This window comes from Macaca nemestrina, chromosome 13 (assembly GCF_043159975.1).
Source record: "Macaca nemestrina isolate mMacNem1 chromosome 13, mMacNem.hap1, whole genome shotgun sequence".
NCBI lineage: Eukaryota > Metazoa > Chordata > Mammalia > Primates > Cercopithecidae > Macaca > Macaca nemestrina.
The window spans coordinates 45,964,951-45,978,218 of record NC_092137.1 but is presented as its reverse complement, the minus strand read 5'-3'; the positions used below and the strand labels follow the sequence as shown (position 1 = coordinate 45,978,218).

At 43.7% G+C, this 13,268-nt stretch overlaps 1 protein-coding gene across 2 annotated transcripts in view; it reads right to left on the bottom strand.

Annotated features, from left to right (window-relative positions):
* The window catches only part of LOC105464958 (protein kinase C epsilon), a 538,891-nt gene that overhangs the window by 348,371 nt on the left and 177,252 nt on the right, over nt 1-13,268 (bottom strand). The window lies entirely within an intron of this gene.

Below are 13,268 nucleotides of genomic sequence, written 5' to 3'. Positions count from 1 at the left end.
ATCATCTCATTACGGAGTTAAAAAATGGAGAACAATGCTGAACCTAGCTTAATGATAAAGGACGGAAAACAACCGATAAAGCATCTGATGAGCCTGACATCAGTGTAGAAGAGGGAAGGGAAGAGGGAAGGGAAGGTATGCAAGGCATAAGAAACAGCACAGGCACCCTCACTTCCTCCCTCTCCACCTCAAATCCAGCTAACTACTTATAATATACAGAGGCAGGGTGGTGAAATAATCAGGTAAGACAAAAGCCAGAGGGCTAGGCCTCTTGTAGTTAAAGACATCTATGGAAAGGACTGAACTATCCTTACAGAAACTGTGTTCTCTCTATAAGAGAGAGTAGTAACTCTGGAAACTCTGGATCACCAAGTCCCCCTGCTAGCCTCTCCGCCTCCACAATCCCATCTGTCTACACAGAGCTTTCATTGGTTCATAGTGCCAGGCTCTCTCCCCAACAAGCTGTGAATATCTTGAGGGCAGGAACCACTATCCCCCTCCTTTTCCTTTTTCACTGTCCCCAGCAAAGAGCAGGCACGCATTTAGCAAGAATTACTTCAGAAGAGTCAGTCTAGTGGATATCTCCTCCTCCTTCAAAGTCAAGGTCAATTATCACCTCCTCTCTGAAATCTATCCAGATATGCCCAGTCAGAATTAATTAGCCCCTCATCTGTGTTCCCACAATACACCAGACACATCTTACTCATGGCTCCTGTGATGGTTAATATTGAGTGTCAACTTGATTGGACTGAAGGATGCAAAGCATTGTTCCTGGGTGTGTCTGTGAGGCTGCTGCCAAAGGAGATTAATATTTGAGCCAGTGGACTGGGAGAGGCAGATCCATCCTCAATCTGGATGGGCACCATCTAATCACCTGCCAGCGTGGCTAGGATAAAGCAGGCAGAAGAAGTTTGAAAGACTAGACTTGCTGAGTTTTCTGGCCTTCATCTTTCTCCTGTGCTGAATGCTTTTGGCCCTCAAACAGACCCCAGGTTTTTCAGCTTTTGGATTCTTGGACTTTCACCAGTGATTTGCCAGGGGCTCTTGGGCCTTCAGCCACAGACTGAAGGCTACATTGTCGGCTTCCCTACTTTTGAGGTTTTCGGACGCGGACTGGCTTCCTTGCTCCTCAGCTTGCAGACGGCCTATTGTGGGACTTCACCTTGTGATCGTGTGAGTCAATTCTAATAAACTCCCCTTCATATATACATATATACATATATCCTATTAGTTCTGTCCCTCTAGAGACACCTGACTAATACAGCTCCTATGAAGCTGTAATACTTTGTCCATCTACCTCTCCGTCCTGCTAGACAGAAAGTATGATAACCAGATTCGCATCCCTAGTTCTTAGCTCACTGTCTCTTAGGAAACACCCAGCACACACTCGTGGAGGTGGGAAAAGGCTCTGTGTTCAGAACTTCCAGAGTCTTCTGGGATCATTCACCTTCCCAAGGCTCCATCCCCAGGAAGAAAGGCAGGCATGGGATCTCTACTAAAATGACATTTGAACAAGGGGAGAGGAAAGATGAGGCGGCTATACCATGAGCCCCACATGTCCCTATGAGACAAAGCAACCAGCTGGAACAATGTTCTCTAAACTTTCCCAACGTCTCACCCTACACACAATCCAGGAGGCTCCCAGAGCCACTCCAGAGCCCCATCTTGTTTCCTGACTCAGCCTCCAATAGTTAGGAGAGCTTAAGGTTTCCCTCAAAATTTCATTTTCGTCCACAAGCCTCTTCAGTGCCTCATGGGAGAGGCCACTGGTGATAGCTGAGGTATTCCATCAGCACAGGAGTGAGGGAGTGCCACAAGCAGGCCTGCGCTGCCCCTTGGGCACCCCGGGGGAGCTGCTCACCTGAGTTTGGGATCTTCGGTTTTAAATCCAGATGGGAACCAAATACCAAATTGGTAATTCCGCATGCTGCCTTTCTCATTCCTTTCTCCCCAAGAGTCCATGATTTTAAGTTTCTGGGAAAAGAAAATGTTCTCCAGAATTCTCACCACTAGTGCTGCCCCTCACCAGCCCCTGTAGCGAATGACAAACAGGAAAACCAACAGTTGCCTCTACTGAATAGAGCCAAACCAGAATCTTCTCCCTGCCAAAGTTCAAAAATATCAGGGGCCCTCTTGCCCAAAAGCATGGAATTTAAATACTGCATGCCTTTTAGAGATTAGATCATCCCTATTAAACCCTGCCGGCAAAATGAAACTCTTTCTCATATCCTCCAACTCAAAGATTTCCCACGACTGTGGACTTTATTGGCAAAGTACAATGCTATCTGTGTAAAGCAGGCAGGGAGAGAGCAAAGGAATGAGATGGGCTTCGGGGCCTATCCAAAGGCAGGCACCATGCCCATCTTTGCAAAAGGGGAGTGAGAACTCGTGGCAGGGAGGACAGGTCATTCATGATAAAATGTATTCGGATATTAACATTCAAGATAGCAATCAGAAACCATTTTAGCACCCACTGCAGCCTCAGTGCTGGTGAACTGCATTTCCAAACAGAAAAATAGAAATTAAGCTATTAAACATGCCAAAAGCAACAAAGAGCTTTGCAGCATGAGCAGATGGCCACAGATCGCCGGCCAAGCCCCAGCCAGCCAAGCAAGGAAGCTCTGAGAATCCAACCAAGGTGGTGGGTCTTCAATGACTGGAGGGGTCACCAAGTATAAAAGATGGTGAAGAGTGTGACACAACTTTACCGCTGAATTAGTTTAATCGTAAATTCTGCTCACGATTACATGGTCCAAATAACGATGCAACGTAGGTGCCCAGCCCTGCACAACCCTGCAAGCTGTCAGTCAGCATTGGCACCATGCAGCTGTCATGGCACAAAAGCAGGCTCGCTACCACCTCCCAGGCATTCCCAGGGTTAGTTCTGAGCCCCTTCTTTGCACCATGCTCCTCCCAGTTCTCCCAGATGCAACCCAATTTATCAAACCTCCCTAGACCTCATACCCCAACTTTACACATCTTCCCAGCTACTATTTCTATTTTCTTTGACTATGATTCTCTTTCACACTACGGTGCCTCAGCTACCCCTCCAGCAGGGGCCAGAAGCAAGGCAGTCAAACTGGGGGAGACAAACACAGCCTTTGGTGTCAAATCAGGGCAGAATCCATTTTGTCCTTTATCAGTTGAGTGACCTCAGGCAATTATTTACTCTTCCTGAGCCTCTAGCCTCTTCATCTGTGAAATGGGTTGTCATGAAAATTCCATGAAACATACATGCACTTGGCAGCTTACCTTAGTTTAAAAAAATTTTTTTAACTGAACACCCAGGAGACACTCTGCACGTGGTGGGTAAGAGCAAACTTAGTGGCCATGTGGCCTGAAGCAAGCAGCTACCCTCCCTGTGCCTCAGCCTGCTTGTCAGTGAAACGGGGCTGCTATGAGGTTAAATGAGATAGTCTATGAACAGTGCTTAGCAAAGGCACCAGGCATAAAATAGTCATCATTGGTGCAGTTATCATGAAAAAGCCAAGCCTTCTGCTTCTTAGTCCAATGTTATTTCTACTATAACAAGTTTTCCTCAATGAAGTTGGTATTATTACATGTAATTCCAGGACACTTGATGACTTTCCAGTGTTGTTGTGAGTATTAAATAAAGAACTAAAGGTCAGGTGCAGTGGCATGCAGCTGTAGTCCCAGCTACTTGGGAGGCAGAGGCGGGAGGATTGCTTGAGCCCAGGAGATCCAGGCTGCGATGTGCCACTGCACTCTAGTCTGGGTGACAAGTGAGATCGTATCTCTAAAAAAGATTTTCTTAACTAAGATAAGATTATTGTCCTTTAAAATCCAAGGTAAGAGTATTATATGTACCCTTTCTCGGGGAAACCCGGGGCAGGAAGGGCTATACCCAGGGTATACCTGGGCATCAGGAGGACCTGTGGTACTCATGAAAGAAGGGCAACAACACCTACTGTGCCTCTGGCACCATGTTAGGCACCTTACCTGCATTAGTTCATCTATTCTCCTGTGAGACCGCGATATTCTCTACTTTCCTGATGAAAAAACAGGCTTAGAGAGCTTTCAGCCAGAATTCTCACCCAGGTCAGCCTGGGGCACAGAGGAGAGGTCGACAGAGCTTGCAAGTCACGCTCACAACCCCCAGCCCCGCCTGGCCAACTGAGCCTCCTCTGACAATCCAGTCCAAGGTGCGTTCTCCTTCCTTCAACCCTCCCGTCCCCAGAGTGGGCTCATTCCCCTTTTCAGGTGTCACTGTCTTCCCCAGGCAGACCTGGAAGGCACAGCAATGCCTCAGACACCTGGACCACCCCATGGTGCTCTGAGGGGAGGTCTGGGCAGCAACGAGAGTACCTCTCATGTGAATTAGGAACATGGCAATGGGGAAGAGCCCGACCCACAGCAAGCCCTGAAAAGGCAATCTTAGAAAAACAAAAAGATAGGGACTTTTTTGGGGTGGTGCTCAGTCATTTACAAAGCCCCTCATATGCATTCATTTATTCATTCCTCACAGTTAATCTGTAAGGTAGCGAGTTTTGCTATTTTCAAGAAGAAATTTTTGAGACAGAGTCTCGCTCTGTCCCCCAGGCTGGAGTGAAGTGGTGCCGTCATGGCTGCAGCCTGAAACTCTGGGGCCCAAACCTTCCTCCCACCTCAGCCTTACAAAGTGCTGGGATTACAGGCGTGGTAACAAGTATTACTAGTGCTGTTGAACATCTGAGAAAGCTGGGGTTAAGGAAGATAGGTGGCCATTATATCATGCAGTGTGCTAGTGAGGTCACACCAGCTGCACAACCCCAGGGGGTACCATTCACACCTATATCTGTACATGAAACCCCTGAAGCCGGACTGGCAGAATCAGAAGTTGCTCCCTAGGCCGGGTGTGGTGGCTCACGCCTATAATCCCAGCACTTTAGTAGACTGAGGCAGGTGGACCACTTGAGGTCAGGAGTTTGACACCAGCCTGGCCAATATGGTGAAACCCTGTCTCTGCTAAAAATACAAAAATTAGCTGGGTGTGGTGGCACACACCTGTAGTCCCAGCTACTCTGGATGCTGAGGCAGGAGAATTGCTTGAACCCGGGAGGCAGAGGTTGCAGTGAGGCAAGATCGCACCACTGCATGCCAGCCTAGGCAACACAGCGAGACTCCATCTCAAAAAAAAAAAAAAGAACTTGCTCCCTCAACTCCTGTTTCTCAGACTCATGTTCCTTCCTCGACACCACACCTCCCCAGCAGGAGCTCTGACAACCACAACAGCAAAATAGAAAGGACTCCACCTGTGCTGCTCTCCGGGCTGCTGGCTGATGTGCTGCTGTCACCCCCAACGTGACCCACAGGTATCTGTACGCCTACATGTTGGGGGTTATTGGGTTCAAGGGAAGGGAGGTCTAATATACAAAGTCGAGCTTCCTAACCATAGGTTCAACTTTTGCCTGAGATGTCTAAGCAAACCTTTCCTCAGGACAGCCCACAAAGGTCTCACAGGCCCAATTTGAGTTTCACTTCCCTTCCCATCTGCTGTCAGGCACGAAGGTGTGGAGAGAGGCAAAAGGGAGGGACAGGGTCTGAAAAAGATGAATCCAGAAAGGATGAGAAGGACAAGGGAAGGCTTGCACTGCCTTCGTTCCACCAGTAAGGTCCTAGATAATCTACTGCTGTGTCTTTTTATTTTTTACTTGGAGGAGGGTGGAGAGTGAGAGAGGAGGAGGCAGACGGGGAACCATCAGGAGAGAAGACTGGGGGACTAGTTCCCAAAGCAGGGGGTCCACTGCCCAAGGCCTGTACCCCTTCACTGATGGCCACTCTCCCCTGGAGGCACCACAGGCACACTACCGTCCCCAGACCCACCTGGCATGGGAGAGGCCAGCTGGACAGAGCAGGGGACATTCAGGCAGCAGGTGTCCTCCCAGCTCTGCATTTGGAAAGCAGAAAGCATTGAGGCAATACAATGAGCAACTCATCAGCAGCTGCGGGGTGCTGATTTTGAAGTTAGCAGCTAATTAAAGACTCTTCATTTGGGGTAAAATTTGTTACTAGCTGTATTGGTATTGTGCAGTGACTGGTCAAAAAGCAGAGAGTACACATGTAATCAAATACGTTCAAGATTCTATTCTGTTAATGGGCTTATAATAGCACTTGCTTTCAGAAAATAAGGGGAGGGGCAGATTGTTTTTCTCAAACACCTTCCATTGCAGTGCAAAGACATGCAGGCTTCAGTGTACATCCCTGCAAGGCAGGACCCTGTCTGTCCAGCACATGGGAGGGATTCAATACAGATTTCTACATGTTGACTTGTTGAATGGATGGCCTTAGCTTATACTACTTCAATATATTAAAAAATTGGATCTGTACACTGAGTTGTGGCGTGGATTTATTGGGAAGCCATCTACTATACAGAAATGTTCACAGCAGCTTCATTCCTAACAGCCCAAAACTGGAAATGTCCCAAATGTCCAACAATAGGTAAATGAATAAGCAAACCACACTACATCCGTGTAATGGAAAGTTACTTAGCAATAAAAAAGAATGAGGACTGGGCATGGTGGCTCACCCCTGTAATTCCAACACTTTGGGAAGCTGAGGCAGGAGGATCACTTGAAGCCAGGAATTTGAGACCAGCCTGTACAACATACTGAGACCTTGTCTCTACAAAAAATTAAAAAAATTAGCTGAGTATGGTGGTGCATGCCTACAGTCCCAGGTACCTGGGAGCCTGAGGCAGGAGGATGGCTTGAACCTGGGAGTTTGAGGCTGCAGTGAGCTATGATTGCACAACTGCACTCCAGCCTAGGTGAGATCCTGTTTCTCATATATATATATATATATACACACACACACACACACACACATATATATATATATATACTACTAATACATGCAACAACACAGATGCTATGTGAAAGAAGCCGAACATTAAAGAGTATATACCACAGGATTCCACTGATACGATGTTCCAGAACAGGCAAAACAAACCTACAATAACAAAAAGCACATCTGTGGTTCTCTGGAGACGGAGGTGGCCAGTGAATGCCAGGAGACACAGGGGAACATCCTGGGTGATGGGAGTTTTCTCCATCCTGATTGTGGTGGCGGCTCCATGAATGTAGACATTTGGCGGGACAAATCAAACCTACGCTTAAAATGAATGCACTTAATTGTATGTAAATTATACCTCAATGGAGCAGTTTTTAAAAATGGAAAAAAAGGATTTATTTCGCAAAAGGATTCCTCCACAAGTTTCCTTTAAATAACAAATCCTATTCCCACCCTCGGAGCATTTAAAATTTCATATTCCATTTTTAAAAATAAAAGGACTCATTCAGAGTTTTTCAAGAGCACATCTGTCACACAACATAATGTACACCTACCTGTGTAGGCGCGCACATTCACACACACACCCACATGTGCAAACACACTCACAGGCACACAGCTGAGCCACCTTCTCCTGTCTCCTGTGATCAAAATACAATAATAGCAAGATAAACACATCCAAAATGTAGGTTTGAGAGTCTGCTGAATTATTTAAATCTGTCTGTGTGTTTGTGGATCTGAATTTCCTCATATATAAAACAAGATAATTAGACCAAATGCTCTAGAAAGCCTTTTAATGAACTTAATGACCTAAATATCCATGAATAGGAGACTGCTTAAATAAATTATGGTACATCATATGGTAGATCACCATGTGAGTCCTTAAAAAGACTGAAAAAGATCTAAATGTACCAACTGATAGGGAACTAGCTCTGTGATACATTAAGTGGAGGGGGAATAAAGCAACACACCGTAAGTTTTTGATGCTGTGCTGCTGTGTGAATACAATGGGGGAGTATATGGGTGTACACACACACACACACACGCACATGCACACACGTGTTCTGCACATATGTCCTCATCTCTAGAAGCAGTCTTAATCAGCAAAAGGCTAGAGTTGACTCCAGAGATGGACATGACAGGAGGAGCAAACCAGAAATCAGGAAAGGAGGCCTTATTCGTTATTCTATGCCCATTTACAAAACCATGTTCTGAGCTAACTTGTTAAAAATTTAAGTTACTACCCATTTAAAAAAAAAAAATGTCCCTTTTTACTGCACTGGCTGTTTATAATCTCCAATCCCCAAGACTACAGCTTGCTTCAGTTGCCAGACACACCTTAAATAAACACCCCTCAAAACTGGCAGAAACACTGCTTTCTCTTTCACCCGTAGCCAGGTCACTGGGAACCAAGTTAGCAGCAGCCATCATCTTTTTGTGAAACTCCTGTTGGCTGGACGGGAGGCCCACGTTACAGATCTTAGCTCTCAACACACCACAAATGGAGTCGGCTCAAGTTAGCACCTACTTCCTCTTTTTAGCAGGCTCAGAAATGGCCCCAGAGAGCTGGCTCCCTCCGATGACAGAGGTAGCTAAAAATGAATAACTCTATGTGTACATAAATGCTTTCTTGAGCTGAGAAAACATCCAAAAGTGCCTAAACTAATGTGGAGAGTATATAAGGGTACACAGCATCATCTGGTCACAGCAGTCTGCCTGTCTACTTTGAGAGAAATGGCGGTACATGACTGTACACCCTAAGAAGAGGTAGGTGAGTACTAATAGCAGGCAATGTAGCCAGCTACCCAAGCATTCTGAAGCAGATAATCCACTGCCAGTCGGCACTTTGCATTTCACATTTTGCATTTTGATTGGCAATGGTCCCTATCACTAGGTTATATTTGAATGTGTGTGTTTTATCTTATGTTTCCTATTTCTTACACTAAGTCAATTCTCAGTGATTGAAAGTAAAGGTTTTGAAGCTAGCCTACCTGGGTTCCAATCCAGTTCTGCCTGTTTAAAGCTCTGTGGCACTTATTTTGATTTCTTCATCTTACAAGTTGAATGTCAGCAGGACCTGCTTCAGAGTGTTGGGAGGATTCGAGGAGACGGTGGAGCACTTGAAACTGTCTGGCACACAACTTCCTGTAAATATGAGCTGCCGGGTCATTATGATTGTTATTTCCCACCCAGACTGTGAGCACCTCTCCTGCTAAGCCATGTCCTTCTTTTGAGGATTCCACAGCTCTTGATTCAGGGCTGGGATTGAGATAGGTAGTCAATAAAGACTCTAAGTGGAACTGAATGAATCCATGTGAACAGAGGCAAGCTCAGTCAGGAACTCAGGATTTTGCAACCAGAAAAATTACCTTCGTATCAGAAAATTTTCTGTCTCTGTGGTATCACAACCTAATAGAACTTTTACCAATGGCTGCTCACAAAAATATTCAGTTCTTTTTTGTTTGTTTGTTTTCTTGCCATGTTGCCCAGACTGGTCTTGAACTCCTGGCCTCAAGTGATCCTTCCACCTTGGCCTCCCAAAGCGCTGGGTTACAGGCATGAGCCACCACACCGGGCTGATATTCAGTTCTTGACTCCCTTTAAAAGCCAAGACATCATCATTCGTTTCCATCTTTCTGAGTTATTCAAAAGAGAGACTGTGTTATGAATACTAATATAATCACAACTCTAATAAGCACCCTTTATTGAATACTCTACATGAGTTACCTATGTGAAGAAGGCAATATTGTTGTTCTTAACCATTTGATGGGTGATAAAACTGAGGCTTAGGAATTTAAATAACTTGCACACATCCTCACAATTTGCAGAAGAGGAGTGTGCGTTAAAGCTGGGTTCTCCAACTGGAGACCCAATGCTTCCAATTGGTACCTTGAGACCTGGCAGGCTGCCCCACAGACAGCCTGAGCTCTGGGAGATCTACAGAAAGAACACATTGTGAGCTGTCATGGAGCCCATACTGCATGAATGATGAAAAAGTTGCTCCTTTGCCGGGCGCGGTGGCTCATGCCTGTAATCCCAGCACTTCGGGAGGCCAAGGTGGGCAGATTATGAGGTCAGGAGTTCAAGAGCAGTCTGGCCAATATGGTGAAATCCCGTTTCTACTAAAACTACAAAAATTAGCTGGGCATGGTGGCTTGCACCTGTAGTCCCAGCTACTAGGGAGGCTGAGGCAGAAGAATTGCTTGAATCCAAGAGGCAGAGGTTGCGTGAGCCAAGATCGCCCCCCTGCACTCCAGCCTGGGCAACAGAGCAAGACTCTGTCTCAAAAAAAAAAAAAAAAAAGTTGCTCCTTGGACACAAGAGCAATGAGAGTAATGCCCCTTCATCGTCCTCCTGGAGCTCATAGTTGTAAGGTACACTAAACCCACAGCAAAATGGCTGAGAGGCTCAGACAATGACATACACATGTGATGCAGGATGCCCAACTTTGGGGAATAATTGCTCTCTGGGGAATATTCCTGTATCATAATTCTCTGTATACCAGTTCTATTTGCCATGGCTTTTCATCCTATAGTTGGAACCATGTCCTGTGAGAAAAAGAACAGTCTTATAAAAAACTATAGAAGCATGAAATCTAAGAGTCAGAAATGACTTGAAAATCATTTAGTTTAAAAATACATACAAAAATAAAATAAAGGATAATATCTTTTTTCTTTTCTTTTGCTTATCAAATTAGTCAAAGTTTTATTTGGGTTATATATTTTTGTGTTATTTATTCATTAAAATATAGCCAAAACTAAGTACTGTGATGTGTTCAGTTTTAAGAAACCAAAAGCTACATGTCTGCTTGCCGTGAGAAGCAAAAGTCCTCTGCCCCATCACTCCTCAGAGGGACCAATTTTAAGAATTTTTACATGGGTTTTTCTGGTGGTCACTGCTGTATCCCTAAATAAAATGTGTATGCCTCAATTTCCTGATTTCTTATTTTAGACATTCTCTTTTACCTTGCTGCTATGATAGAAGAGGATTCAGTTTACTTACCACTTTCCTCCTCTTTGCCCTTCCACAAAAGCTATGCATCAAAAATTCTGTTTATTCTCTGTTCTCTACAACTACAAAAAAACCCACACACCTAAAATGTCAATTTCTTATTCCATTAACTGTAGAGAATATATCCCTTGACCCTCCACATTGTACCCAGAGGACATTAGTGCTTCCAGCATTCCCCATCCTCTGCTTGCCACCCTGCATCCCAGCCACCTCTGAAATTTTTGTCTTTACTCTTAACCTATCAAGGTTGACAACACTGACATTCTGTTTTCTAACCATAGTTAATTTCCATGTTTTGTGTATACATTAGTTCTAAAATCTGAAAACTAATCATTTTTCCTTATTATGACTTTGTAAATGGTGTTACATACACCTTCTTTCCCATGGGCCCAATGTAACAATCCACATGCCACTCAATGGCTAATATACCTAGCATCTAATTCAAATGCATTCTTCATCTTACAGTCTACCAATTGCCTTTCTCAGATCTTTAAGTCTTCCCAGTGTTCTTTTCTTGCAGGGTGTACCTATTGGGACACCCCACTGTCCTATTCTCCCTGATCTGAGCTGACGCTCTCTGGTCTGCCACACAACTGTAGCACTGCATATCTCCTCATTGTTCTGCTGGGTGCAGTCACTGTCTTGGAAATCCATTCTCTTCCTTATTCTGAGTTATTCCCTTGTTTTTGCTAGGACAGTACATTCTCATTGAAATATTAATCAGAAAACCAGCTTACCAAAACCTTTCATGCCTGTTCTCACACATAATTGATAGTTTAGCTGAATATAGAATTCCAGGTTTAAAAAAAAAAATCACAATCTATCAGAACTTTCTTCTAACATCAATATTATCAATGGACTCTGATGTCAGCCCAATTACTGTTGTTTAATAGGTGACATTGTTTTCACTTTCTGGAAGTTTTTGGGTCTTCTTTATCCTCAGTGTTCTAAAATGTCACAGTGATATGTCTCAGGGTATCTTTTTGGATTCACTGTCCTAAGTGACACTGAATTTGTGGGAGATACTCTTCTATTTGTTCTTTGTCATGGGTCTCTTCTTCATTTTCTTTCTGAAACTCCTATTATGCAGATGTTGGACCAGTAGGAATGATCCTTATGTCTCTTACTATGTGATATAAATATATCCATTTCTTTTATCTTTTTATTCCATAGTCTAGGAGATTTCCTTGATTTTATCTTATAATTCTCCCTCTGAAATTTTCTGACAATATCTTGAGTTTCCAGAAATGCCTTTCTATTTATTCATAATGCCCTTCTCATGTACAGGCAGTGCCTTCCTATTTTCTCATTTCTCTCTCTCTCATTTATTTTTGTTTACGAATGCAGCATATTTCTAAGAATTGTGGACCTGTTTGCCATAGTGTTAGATGGTGGGATCTGGCCATTAGAGCAGGGGGTCCCTGAATGAGAAATTGATTTCTTCTGGAGAGTAATACCCACAATGCTTTGCTAGTCCTCCTCAAACCATTAAACTATTTCTTTTTCAAAGAAACTTCCAATTTTTTATGTGAAAGTTAGGCCCTTCTGTAGTGACAGTGGGGAGCATATGGTTCCACATACAGACTTTCCAATGGTCACTTGTTATCACCTGGGGCAAGGGTCCTGGTGTTCAAGCCTGGAGCCCTTTAGAGTCCTGCAGAGAAGCTGCTCTATGCTAGGTTCCTGTGCCCTCTGCACATGTTCTGGGCTCTAGCTCCAGAGCCCTCTATTCTGCTCCACTAGCTGCCACCCCACCTTCTACTTTCATCTCCCAGAATTCTCTGAAATAGTTTGATGACGACCTCTTTCTGCCCACTTGGTTAATACAGACTTCCCCTTTTTCTCCTTTTTTATAATTTATATGGGGTCTTGAGTAGGCAAAACCAAAACAAAACAAAAACCCCAAAACTCATTTTCTCCAGGACCACCTTGAATAGAAATTCCAAAATATGTCATCTGAAGTACTATTATGCAGTACTTATGAGAATGGGGAAGAAACAAACACTATTATACACTGCTGATGAAATGTAAATTGACACAAAATTTGTAAAGAGTGTTTTGGCCTTACATGACAAAAATCCTTTAATCTTGCAGTTCCACTTCTGGGAATTTATCTCAAATCACACATATGTGTAAAGATTTAACTATGAGAATAATCATTACAGAAATTTTAAGAGTGTAATATTAGAAACTAATTGTTCATTAAATACAAAATTATTTAAATAAATTGTAGCATATTCAAACCATTAGACACCATGCCATCATGGAAAAAAATCTTGTTGAATTATATGTAATAACATGCAAAGATATTCACAATATTGTATTCAATGGGAGAAAATGAGATTGTAAAGGAACATGTATTCTATGATCCAATTTTGTAAAACTGAAATATGTATGTGGTAGGTACATATGCTAAAGAAAAAAGGTGTTTATGGGGGAGTGGAATAATTTTTTCTTTTTATGTATCTATA